The following is a 13,272-nucleotide window of genomic DNA, read 5'->3' as shown; positions in this document are numbered from 1 at the left end:
GCAAACGATCTGGACGCCGCCTGACACCGCTGTGATGCCGCCTTTGGGAGTCGGGGTCCCTCAGGGCTCTATTTTGAGCCCGACCCTCTTTAACATCTTTCTGACCCCCTTGGCGGCGATCGTGGAGTCTTTCGGTGTCCGGATCGTGTCATATGCCAACGACACCCAGCTCCTCTTCTCTTGCGAGAGAGGGGCCGACTTTGACGGGGAGAGTATCCGGAATTGCCTTGGGGCGGTGTTTGCATGGTTCCAACTGCACAGCCTCAAGTGCAATTCCGATAAGTCCGAGGTACTCTTTTTCGGGTGCGATACGGAGCCTAGCTGGCAGGCCTGGTGGCCCATTGACATGTTCCCTCCGTCCGGTTCTTCCCCTATGGTTAAGAACTTGGGGGTTAAGATGGATGGGGGACTGTCAATGAAAGCCCAGATTTTTGGGGTGACGGGCACCTGCTTCGGTCTTTTAAAAATGCTGCGGAGGTTCCTGCCTCTTTTGTCGGAGGAGCATAGGAGGCTGACAGTGCAGGCCCTGATAGGCTCCAGGTTGGATTACGCCAACATTCTTTACCTGGGCCTACCTGAGTACCTGCTGCAGCGGCTTCAGGTTGCGCAGAACGCGGCGGCCAGGGCCATTTTTGGTCTAAACAGACGCGCCAGCGCCTCCGGGCTTATGAGGACTTTGCACTGGCTACCGATCCGTAAACGGATCGCTTTTAAAGCCATGATATTGGCCTATAAGGCACTCCACGCAGTAGGAGCAAAACATCTCCAAAAGAGAGTGGTCTTTTACCAGCCGGGCCGCTCTCTGCGGTCTGAATCGTTGCTTATGGCGGCCGTCCCTCGTGTTAAGAGAGCTCGCTTGGGCGGCCGCTCTTTCAGTCTGTTGGCCCCACAGATGTGGAATTCGCTTCCACTCTTTCTTCGGGGAGCGACTAGTCTTTTGGACTTTAGGAGAGGTCTTAAAACCTGGTTGTTTACCCAGTAGGCCTCCCTAGTCGCTCTTCCTTGTTCTCTGTGTGTGTGGTGTTTTCTATTTTAATTGTGTCTGTTATTCTGAACCTGTTCCCCTTACTCAAAGCGCCGGGACACTCTTTTTGAGTATCCGTTGCGCTATATAAAAAACATAAATAACATAACATAACATAACATAATAAACTATAAATAACCAAAATAGATAAAACGGTAAAGTTTTAAAATATGCACGAGCACAATACGCTAAATAAAGCGCCAGCAGCAGCGCGTTTAGCAAATCAGGTAAACCCTTCCCAAGGCCGAGCAACACACAAAGCTCGCCTTAAATAGAGCCTCACCTGTACTCCAGCGGAGCACTAGAGCGCTCAGGCGGGTGTCGCGCTAATGAGCAGCACCCCCAATATGGCAGCCAGGCGCCAAAAAGCGGTAAGACCGAATGTTTAACTCCGCTCTACAAGCGGTGGGGGGCACAATTACGGTGCAGGTCAGAGGGCGCAATAATGAGAATAAAAACAGGGGCTAATAAACTATAAATAACCAAAATAGATAAAACGGTAAAGTTTTAAAATATGCACGAGCACAATACGCTAAATAAAATTAGACCTTCCCAGCAGTGCTCCCAGACCCATAAACTCACCCCCAAAAATGTACAACCCCCCCAAATAGCCCCCCAAAAACATGCAATACTGCTAAAAAAAACTGTTGCACCATGGATTTTCTTCAAACCACTTGCCATCAAAAAAAGACCTTCCCAACAGTGCTCCCAGACTCCTCAACCCACCCCAAAAATCTAGAACACACCCAAGCAGCCCCCCAAAAAACTGCAATTCTGCTAGGCCTCAGTTTAAATCGTGCCAAAACGCTGTCTGCAACTAGGCCAAAACCCCCCTTTTCCACCATGAATTTTCTTCAAACCACTTGCAATCAAAATTAGACCTTCCCAGCAGTACTCCCAGTTCCCTCAACCCGCCCCCAAAAATCTAGAACACCCCCAAGCAGCCCCCAAAAACATGCAATACTACGAGGCCTAAGTTTAAATCTTGCCAAAACGCTCTCTGCAACTAGGCCCAAACCCACCTTTTCCACCATGGATTTTCTTCAAACCACTTGCAATCAAAATTAGACCTTCCCAGCAGTGCTCCCAGACCCCTCAAACCACCCCCAAAAATGTAGAACACCCCCAAGCAGCCCCCCAAAAACATGCAATACTGCTAGGCCTAAGTTTAAATCGTGCCAAAACGCTCTCTGCAACTAGACCCAAACCCCCCTTTTCCACCATGGATTTTTTTCAAACCACTTGCAATCAAAATTAGACCTTCCCAGCAGTGCTCCCAGACCAATAAACCCACCCCCAAAAATGTAGAACCCCCCCAAACACCCCCCCAAAAACATGCAATACTGCTAAAAAAAACTTTGCCACTATGGATTTTCTTCAAACCACTTGCAATCAAAATTAGACCTTCCCTGCAGTGCTCCCAGACCCCTCAACCCACCCCAAATATCTAGAACTCCCCCAAACAGCCCCCCAAAAACATGCAATACTGCTAAAAAAAACACCTTTTCCACCATGGATTTTTTTCAAACCACTTGCAATCAAAATTAGACCTTCCCTGCAGTGCTACCAGACCCCTCAACCCACCCCCAAATATCTAGAACACCCCCAAGCAGCCCCCCAAAACATGCAATACTGCTAGGCCTAAGTTTAAATCGTGCCAAAACGCTCTCAGCAACTAGGCCAAACCCCCCTTTTCTACCATGGATTTTCTTCAAACCACTTGCAATCACAATTAGAACTTCCCAGCAGTGCTCCCAGACCCATAAACCAACCCCCAAAAATCTAGAACACCCCAAGCAGCCCCCCAAAAACATGCAATACTACTAGGCCTAACTTTAAATCGTGCCAAAACGCTCTCAGCAACTAGGCCAAACCCCCCTTTTCTACCATGGATTTTCTTCAAACCACTTGCAATCACAATTAGAACTTCCCAGCAGTGCTCCCAGACCCATAAACCAACCCCACAAAATCTAGAACACCCCAAGCAGCCCCCAAAAAACATGCAATACTACTAGGCCTAAGTTTAAATCGTGCCAAAACGCTCTCTGCAACTAGGCCCAAACCCCCCTTTTCCACCATGGATTTTCTTCAACCCCCTTGCAATCAAAATTAGACCTTCCCAGCAGTGCTCCCAGACCCATAAACCCACCACAAAAAATGTAGTACCCCCCCAAACAGCCCCCCAAAAACATGCAATACTGCTAAAAAAAATAGAACTTTTCCACCATGGATTTTTTTTAAACCACTTGCAATCAAAATTAGACTTTCCCTGCAGTGCTCCCAGACCCCTCAACCCACCCCCAAATATCTAGAACTCCCCCAAGCAGCCCCCCAAAAACATGCAATACTACTAGGCCTAACTTTAAATCGTGCCAAAACGCTCTCAGCAACTAGGCCAAACCCCCCTTTTCTACCATGGATTTTCTTCAAACTACTTGCAATCACAATTAGAACTTCCCAGCAGTGCTCCCAGACCCATAAACCAACCCCCAAAAATGAAGAACACCCCCAAACAGCCCCCCAAAAACATGCAATACTGCTAAAAAAAAACCTTTTCCACTATGGATTTTCATCAAACCACTTGCCATCAAAATTAGACCTTCCCAGTGGGGCTCCCAGACCCCTCAACCCACTACCAAAAATCTAGAACTCCCCCAAGCAGCCCCCCAAAAACATGCAATACTACTAGGCCTAAGTTTAAATCGTGCCAAAACGCCCTCTGCAACTAGGCCCAAACCCCCCTTTTCTACCATGGATTTTCTTCAAACCACTTGCAATCAAAATTAGACCGTCCCAGCAGTGCTCCCAGACCCATAAACCCACCCCAAAAAATCTAGTACCCCCCCAAACAGCCCCCCAAAAACATGCAATACTGCTAAAAAAAATAGACCTTTTCCACCATGGATTTTCTTCAAACCACTTGCAATCAAAAAAAGACCTTCCCAACAGTGCTCCCAGACTCCTCAACCCACCCCAAAAATCTAGAACACCGCCAAGCAGCCCCCAAAAAACATGCAATACTGCTAGGCCTCAGTTTAAATCGTGCCAAAACACTGTCTGCAACCAGGCCAAAACCCCCCTTTTCCACCATGGATTTTATTCAAACCACTTGCAATCAAAATTAGACCTTCCCTGCAGTGCTCCCAGACCCCTCAACTCACCCCCAAATATCTAGAACTCCCCCAAGCAGCCCCCCAAAAACATGCAATACTACTAGGCCTAACTTTAAATCGTGCCAAAACGCTCTCAGCAACTAGGCCAAACCCCCCTTTTCTACCATGGACTTTCTTCAAACCACTTGCAATCACAATTAGAACTTCCCAGCAGTGCTCCCAGACCCATAAACCAACCCCCAAAAATCTAGAACACCCCAAGCAGCCCCCCAAAAACATGCAATACTACTAGGCCTAACTTTAAATCGTGCCAAAACGCTCTCAGCAACTAGGCCCAAACCCACCTTTTCCACCATGGATTTTCTTCAAACCACTTGCAATCAAAATTAGACCTACCCAGCAGTGCTCCCAGTCCCCTCAAACCACCCCAAAAAATGTAGAACACCCCCAAACAGCCCCCCAAAAACATGTAATACTGCTAAAAAAAAACCTTTTCCACTATGGATTTTCATCAAACCACTTGCAATCAAAATTAGACCTTCCCTGCAGTGCTCCCAGACCCCTCAACCCACCCCAAATGTCTAGAACACCCCGAAACAGCCCCCCAAAAATATGCAATACTGCTAGGCCTCAGTTTAAATTGTGCCAAAACGCTGTCTGCAACTAGGCCCAAACCCCCCTTTTACACCATGGATTTTTTCAAACCACTTGCAATCAAGATTAGACCTTCCCAGCAGTGCTCCCAGACCCATAAACCCACCCCCAAAAATTTACAACCCCCCCAAATAGCCCCCCAAAAACATGCAATACTGCTAAAAAAAAACTATTGCACCATGGATTTTATTCAAACCACTTGCAATCAAAAAAGACCTTCCCTGCAGTGCTCCCAGACCCCTCAACCCACCCCAAATATCTAGAACTCCCCCAAACAGCCCCCCAAAAACATGCAATACTGCTAAAAAAACACCTTTTCCACCATGGATTTTTTTCAAACCACTTGCAATCAAAATTAGACCTTCCCTGCAGTGCTACCAGACCCCTCAACCCACCCCCAAATATCTAGAACACCCCCAAGCAGCCCCCCCAAAACATGCAATACTGCTAGGCCTAACTTTAAATCGTGCCAAAACGCTCTCAGCAACTAGGCCAAACCCCCCTTTTCTACCATGGATTTTCTTCAAACCACTTGCAATCACATTTAGAATTCCCAGCAGTGCTCCCAGACCCATAAACCAACCCCCAAAAATCTAGAACACCCCAAGCAGCCCCCCAAAAACATGCAATACTACTAGGCCTAACTTTAAATTGTGCCAAAACGCTCTCAGCAACTAGGCCAAACCCCCCTTTTCTACCATGGATTTTCTTCAAACCACTTGCAATCACAATAAGAACTTCCCAGCAGTGCTCCCAGACCCATAAACCAACCCCACAAAATCTAGAACACCCCAAGCAGCCCCCAAAAAACACGCAATACTGCTAGGCCTCAGTTTAAATTGTGCCAATACACTCTCTGCAACAAGGCCCAAACCCCCCTTTTCCTCCATGATTTTCATCAAACCACTTGCAATCAAAATTAGACCTTCCCAGCAGTGCTCCCAGACCCATAAACCCACCCCCAAAAATGAAGAACCCCCCCCAAACAGCCCCCCAAAAACATGCAATACTGCTAAAAAAAAACTTTTCCACTATGGATTTTCTTCAAACCACTTGCAATCAAAATTAGACCTTCCCTGCAGTGCTCCCAGACCCCTCAACCCACCCCAAATATCTAGAACTCCCCCAAACAGCCCCCCCAAAAACATGCAATACTGCTAAAAAAACACCTTTTCCACCATGGATTTTCTTCAAACCACTTGCAATCAAAATTAGACCTTCCCTGCAGTGCTACCAGACCCCTCAACCCACCCCCAAATATCTAGAACACCCCCAAGCAGCCCCCCCAAAACATGCAATACTGCTAGGCCTAAGTTTAATTCGTGCCAAAACGCTCTCAGCAACTAGGCCAAACCCCCCTTTTCTACCATGGATTTTCTTCAAACCACTTGCAATCACAATTAGAACTTCCCAGCAGTGCTCCCAGACCCATAAACCAACCCCCAAAAATCTAGAACACCCCAAGCAGCCCCCCAAAAACATGCAATACTGCTAAAAGAAAACCTTTTCCACTATGGATTTTCATCAAACCACTTGCAATCAAAATTAGACCTTCCCTGCAGTGCTCCCGGACCCCTCAACCCACCCCAAATGACTAGAACACCCCGAAGCAGCCCCCCGAAAACATGCAATACTGCTAGGCCTCAGTTTAAATTGTGCCAAAACGCTGTCTGCAACTAGGCCCAAACCCCCCTTTTACACCATGGATTTTTCTCAAACCACTTGCAATCAAAATTAGACCTTCCCAGCAGTGCTCCCAGACCCATAAACCCACCCCCAAAAATGTACAACCCCCCCAAATAGCCCCCCAAAAACATGCAATACTGCTAAAAAAAAACTTTTGCACCATGGATTTTTTTTCAAACTACTTGCAATCAAAAAAAGACCTTCCCAACAGTGCTCCCAGACTCCTCAACCCACCCCAAAAATCCAGAACATCGCCAAGCAGCCCCCAAAAAACATGCAATACTGCTAGGCCTCATTTGAAATCGTGCCAAAACACTGTCTGCAACTAGGCCAAAACCCCCCTTTTCCACCATGGATTTTATTCAAACCACTTGCAATCAAAATTAGACCTTCCCTGCAGTGCTCCCAGACCCCTCAACTCACCCCCAAATATCTAGAACTCCCCCAAGCAGCCCCCCCAAAAACATGCAATACTACTAGGCCTAACTTTAAATCGTGCCAAAACGCTCTCAGCAACTAGGCCAAACCCCCCTTTTCTACCATGGACTTTCTTCAAACCACTTGCAATCACAATTAGAACTTCCCATCAGTGCTCCCAGACCCATAAACCAACCCCCAAAAATCTAGAACACCCCAAGCAGCCCCCCAAAAACATGCAATACTACTAGGCCTAACTTTAAATCGTGCCAAAACGCTCTCAGCAACTAGGCCCAAACCCACCTTTTCCACCATGGATTTTCTTCAACCCCCTTGCAATCAAAATTAGACCTTCCCAGCAGTGCTCCCAGACCCATAAACCCACCCCAAAAAATCTAGTATCCCCCCCAAACAGCCCCCCAAAACATGCAATACTGCTAAAAAAAATAGAACTTTTCCACCATGGATTTTCTTCAAACCACTTGCAATCAAAAAAAGACCTTCCCAACAGTGCTCCCAGACTCCTCAACCCACCCCAAAAATCTAGAACACCCCCAAGCAGCCCCCAAAAAACATGCAATACTGCTAGGCCTCAGTTTAAATCGTGCCAAAACACTGTCTGCAACTAGGCCAAAACCCCCCTTTTCCACCATGGATTTTCTTCTAACCACTTGCAATCAAAATTAGACCTTCCCTGCAGTGCTCCCAGACCCCTCAACCCACCCCCAAATATCTAGAACTCCCCCAAGCAGCCCCCCAAAAACATGCAATACTACTAGGCCTAACTTTAAATCGTGCCAAAACGCTCTCAGCAACTAGGCCAAACCCCCCTTTTCTACCATGGATTTTCTTCAAACTACTTGCAATCACAATTAGACCTACCCAGCAGTGCTCCCAGACCCCTCAAACCACCCCCAAAAATGTAGAACACCCCCAAACAGCCCCCCAAAAACATGCAATACTGCTAAAAAAAAACCTTTTCCACTATGGATTTTCATCAAACCACTTGCAATCAAAATTAGACCTTCCCTGCAGTGCTCACAGACCCCTCAACCCACCCCAAATATCTAGAACACCCCGAAGCAGCCCCCCAAAAACATGCAATACTGCTAGGCCTCAGTTTAAATTGTGCCAAAACGCTGTCTGCAACTAGGCCCAAACCCCCCTTTTACACCATGGATTTTTCTCAAACCACTTGCAATCAAAATTAGACCTTCCCAGCAGTGCTCCCAGACCCATAAACCCACCCCCAAAAATGTACAACCCCCCCAAATAGCCCCCCAAAAACATGCAATACTGCTAAAAAAAAACTTTTGCACCATGGATTTTTTTTCAAACCACTTGCAATCAAAAAAATACCTTCCCAACAGTGCTCCCAGACTCCTCAACCCACCCCAAAAATCAGCCCCCAAAAAACATGCAATACTGCTAGGCCTCAGTTTAAATCGTGCCAAAACACTGTCTGCAACTAGGCCAAAACCCCCCTTTTCCACCATGGATTTTATTCAAACCACTTGCAATCAAAATTAGACCTTCCCTGCAGTGCTCCCAGACCCCTCAACTCACCCCCAAATATCTAGAACTCCCCCAAGCAGCCCCCCAAAAACATGCAATACTACTAGGCCCAACTTAAAACGCTCTCAGCAACTAGGCCAAACCCCCCTTTTCTACCATGGACTTTCTTCAAACCACTTGCAATCACAATTAGAACTTCCCAGCAGTGCTCCCAGACCCATAAACCAACCCCCAAAAATCTAGAACACCCCAAGCAGCCCCCCAAAAACATGCAATACTACTAGGCCTAACTTTATATCGTGCCAAAACGCTCTCAGCAACTAGGCCCAAACCCACCTTTTCCACCATGGATTTTCTTCAAACCACTTGCAATCAAAATTAGACCTACCCAGCAGTGCTCCCAGTCCCCTCAAACCACCCCCAAATATCTAGAACACCCCCAAGCAGCCCCCCCAAAACATGCAATACTGCTAGGCCTAACTTTAAATCGTGCCAAAACGCTCTCAGCAACTAGGCCAAACCCCCCTTTTCTACCATGGATTTTCTTCAAACCACTTGCAATCACATTTAGAATTCCCAGCAGTGCTCCCAGACCCATAAACCAACCCCCAAAAATCTAGAACACCCCAAGCAGCCCCCCAAAAACATGCAATACTACTAGGCCTAACTTTAAATTGTGCCAAAACGCTCTCAGCAACTAGGCCAAACCCCCCTTTTCTACCATGGATTTTCTTCAAACCACTTGCAATCACAATAAGAACTTCCCAGCAGTGCTCCCAGACCCATAAACCAACCCCACAAAATCTAGAACACCCCAAGCAGCCCCCAAAAAACACGCAATACTGCTAGGCCTCAGTTTAAATTGTGCCAATACACTCTCTGCAACAAGGCCCAAACCCCCCTTTTCCTCCATGGATTTTCATCAAACCACTTGCAATCAAAATTAGACCTTCCCAGCAGTGCTCCCAGACCCATAAACCCACCCCCAAAAATGAAGAACCCCCCCCAAACAGCCCCCCAAAAACATGCAATACTGCTAAAAAAAAACTTTTCCACTATGGATTTTCTTCAAACCACTTGCAATCAAAATTAGACCTTCCCTGCAGTGCTCCCAGACCCCTCAACCCACCCCAAATATCTAGAACTCCCCCAAACAGCCCCCCCAAAAACATGCAATACTGCTAAAAAAACACCTTTTCCACCATGGATTTTCTTCAAACCACTTGCAATCAAAATTAGACCTTCCCTGCAGTGCTACCAGACCCCTCAACCCACCCCCAAATATCTAGAACACCCCCAAGCAGCCCCCCCAAAACATGCAATACTGCTAGGCCTAAGTTTAATTCGTGCCAAAACGCTCTCAGCAACTAGGCCAAACCCCCCTTTTCTACCATGGATTTTCTTCAAACCACTTGCAATCACAATTAGAACTTCCCAGCAGTGCTCCCAGACCCATAAACCAACCCCCAAAAATCTAGAACACCCCAAGCAGCCCCCCAAAAACATGCAATACTGCTAAAAGAAAACCTTTTCCACTATGGATTTTCATCAAACCACTTGCAATCAAAATTAGACCTTCCCTGCAGTGCTCCCGGACCCCTCAACCCACCCCAAATGACTAGAACACCCCGAAGCAGCCCCCCGAAAACATGCAATACTGCTAGGCCTCAGTTTAAATTGTGCCAAAACGCTGTCTGCAACTAGGCCCAAACCCCCCTTTTACACCATGGATTTTTCTCAAACCACTTGCAATCAAAATTAGACCTTCCCAGCAGTGCTCCCAGACCCATAAACCCACCCCCAAAAATGTACAACCCCCCCAAATAGCCCCCCAAAAACATGCAATACTGCTAAAAAAAAACTTTTGCACCATGGATTTTTTTTCAAACTACTTGCAATCAAAAAAAGACCTTCCCAACAGTGCTCCCAGACTCCTCAACCCACCCCAAAAATCCAGAACATCGCCAAGCAGCCCCCAAAAAACATGCAATACTGCTAGGCCTCATTTGAAATCGTGCCAAAACACTGTCTGCAACTAGGCCAAAACCCCCCTTTTCCACCATGGATTTTATTCAAACCACTTGCAATCAAAATTAGACCTTCCCTGCAGTGCTCCCAGACCCCTCAACTCACCCCCAAATATCTAGAACTCCCCCAAGCAGCCCCCCCAAAAACATGCAATACTACTAGGCCTAACTTTAAATCGTGCCAAAACGCTCTCAGCAACTAGGCCAAACCCCCCTTTTCTACCATGGACTTTCTTCAAACCACTTGCAATCACAATTAGAACTTCCCATCAGTGCTCCCAGACCCATAAACCAACCCCCAAAAATCTAGAACACCCCAAGCAGCCCCCCAAAAACATGCAATACTACTAGGCCTAACTTTAAATCGTGCCAAAACGCTCTCAGCAACTAGGCCCAAACCCACCTTTTCCACCATGGATTTTCTTCAACCCCCTTGCAATCAAAATTAGACCTTCCCAGCAGTGCTCCCAGACCCATAAACCCACCCCAAAAAATCTAGTATCCCCCCCAAACAGCCCCCCAAAACATGCAATACTGCTAAAAAAAATAGAACTTTTCCACCATGGATTTTCTTCAAACCACTTGCAATCAAAAAAAGACCTTCCCAACAGTGCTCCCAGACTCCTCAACCCACCCCAAAAATCTAGAACACCCCCAAGCAGCCCCCAAAAAACATGCAATACTGCTAGGCCTCAGTTTAAATCGTGCCAAAACACTGTCTGCAACTAGGCCAAAACCCCCCTTTTCCACCATGGATTTTCTTCTAACCACTTGCAATCAAAATTAGACCTTCCCTGCAGTGCTCCCAGACCCCTCAACCCACCCCCAAATATCTAGAACTCCCCCAAGCAGCCCCCCAAAAACATGCAATACTACTAGGCCTAACTTTAAATCGTGCCAAAACGCTCTCAGCAACTAGGCCAAACCCCCCTTTTCTACCATGGATTTTCTTCAAACTACTTGCAATCACAATTAGACCTACCCAGCAGTGCTCCCAGACCCCTCAAACCACCCCCAAAAATGTAGAACACCCCCAAACAGCCCCCCAAAAACATGCAATACTGCTAAAAAAAAACCTTTTCCACTATGGATTTTCATCAAACCACTTGCAATCAAAATTAGACCTTCCCTGCAGTGCTCACAGACCCCTCAACCCACCCCAAATATCTAGAACACCCCGAAGCAGCCCCCCAAAAACATGCAATACTGCTAGGCCTCAGTTTAAATTGTGCCAAAACGCTGTCTGCAACTAGGCCCAAACCCCCCTTTTACACCATGGATTTTTCTCAAACCACTTGCAATCAAAATTAGACCTTCCCAGCAGTGCTCCCAGACCCATAAACCCACCCCCAAAAATGTACAACCCCCCCAAATAGCCCCCCAAAAACATGCAATACTGCTAAAAAAAAACTTTTGCACCATGGATTTTTTTTCAAACCACTTGCAATCAAAAAAATACCTTCCCAACAGTGCTCCCAGACTCCTCAACCCACCCCAAAAATCAGCCCCCAAAAAACATGCAATACTGCTAGGCCTCAGTTTAAATCGTGCCAAAACACTGTCTGCAACTAGGCCAAAACCCCCCTTTTCCACCATGGATTTTATTCAAACCACTTGCAATCAAAATTAGACCTTCCCTGCAGTGCTCCCAGACCCCTCAACTCACCCCCAAATATCTAGAACTCCCCCAAGCAGCCCCCCAAAAACATGCAATACTACTAGGCCCAACTTAAAACGCTCTCAGCAACTAGGCCAAACCCCCCTTTTCTACCATGGACTTTCTTCAAACCACTTGCAATCACAATTAGAACTTCCCAGCAGTGCTCCCAGACCCATAAACCAACCCCCAAAAATCTAGAACACCCCAAGCAGCCCCCCAAAAACATGCAATACTACTAGGCCTAACTTTATATCGTGCCAAAACGCTCTCAGCAACTAGGCCCAAACCCACCTTTTCCACCATGGATTTTCTTCAAACCACTTGCAATCAAAATTAGACCTACCCAGCAGTGCTCCCAGTCCCCTCAAACCACCCCAAAAAATGTAGAACACCCCCAAACAGCCCCCAAAAACATGCAATACTGCTAAAAAAAAACCCCTTTCCCCTATGGATTTTCATCAAACCACTTGCAATCAAAATTAGACCTTCCCTGCAGTGCTCCCAGACCCCTCAACCCACCCCAAATGTCTAGAACACCCCGAAACAGCCCCCCAAAAATATGCAATACTGCTAGGCCTCAGTTTAAATTGTGCCAAAACGCTGTCTGCAACTAGGCCAAAACCCCCCTTTTACACCATGGATTTTTTCAAACCACGTGCAATCAAAATTAGCCCTTCCCAGCAGTGCTCCCAGACCCATAAACCCACCCCCAAAAATGTACAACCCCCCAAATAGCCCCCCAAAAACATGCAATACTGCTAAAAAAACTATTGGACCATGGATTTTATTCAAACCACTTGCAATCAAAAAAAGACCTTCCCTGCAGTGCTCCCAGACCCCTCAACCCACCCCAAATATCTAGAACTCCCCCAAACAGCCCCCCAAAAACATGCAATACTGCTAAAAAAAACACATTTTCCACCATGGATTTTTTTCAAACCACTTGCAATCAAAATTAGACCTTCCCTGCAGTGCTACCAGACCCCTCAACCCACCCCCAAATATCTAGAACACCCCCAAGCAGCCCCCCCAAAACATGCAATACTGCTAGGCCTAAGTTTAAATCGTGCCAAAACGCTCTCAGCAACTAGGCCAAACCCCCCTTTTCTACCATGGATTTTCTTCAAACCACTTGCAATCACAATTAGAACTTCCCAGCAGTGCTCCCTGACCCAT

The sequence above is a fragment of the Lissotriton helveticus genome, chromosome 3_1 (genome assembly GCF_964261635.1).
Source record: "Lissotriton helveticus chromosome 3_1, aLisHel1.1, whole genome shotgun sequence".
Lineage (NCBI taxonomy): Eukaryota > Metazoa > Chordata > Amphibia > Caudata > Salamandridae > Lissotriton > Lissotriton helveticus.
The sequence above is the reverse complement of the archived record's forward strand: the minus strand, read 5'-3'. Positions refer to the sequence as shown.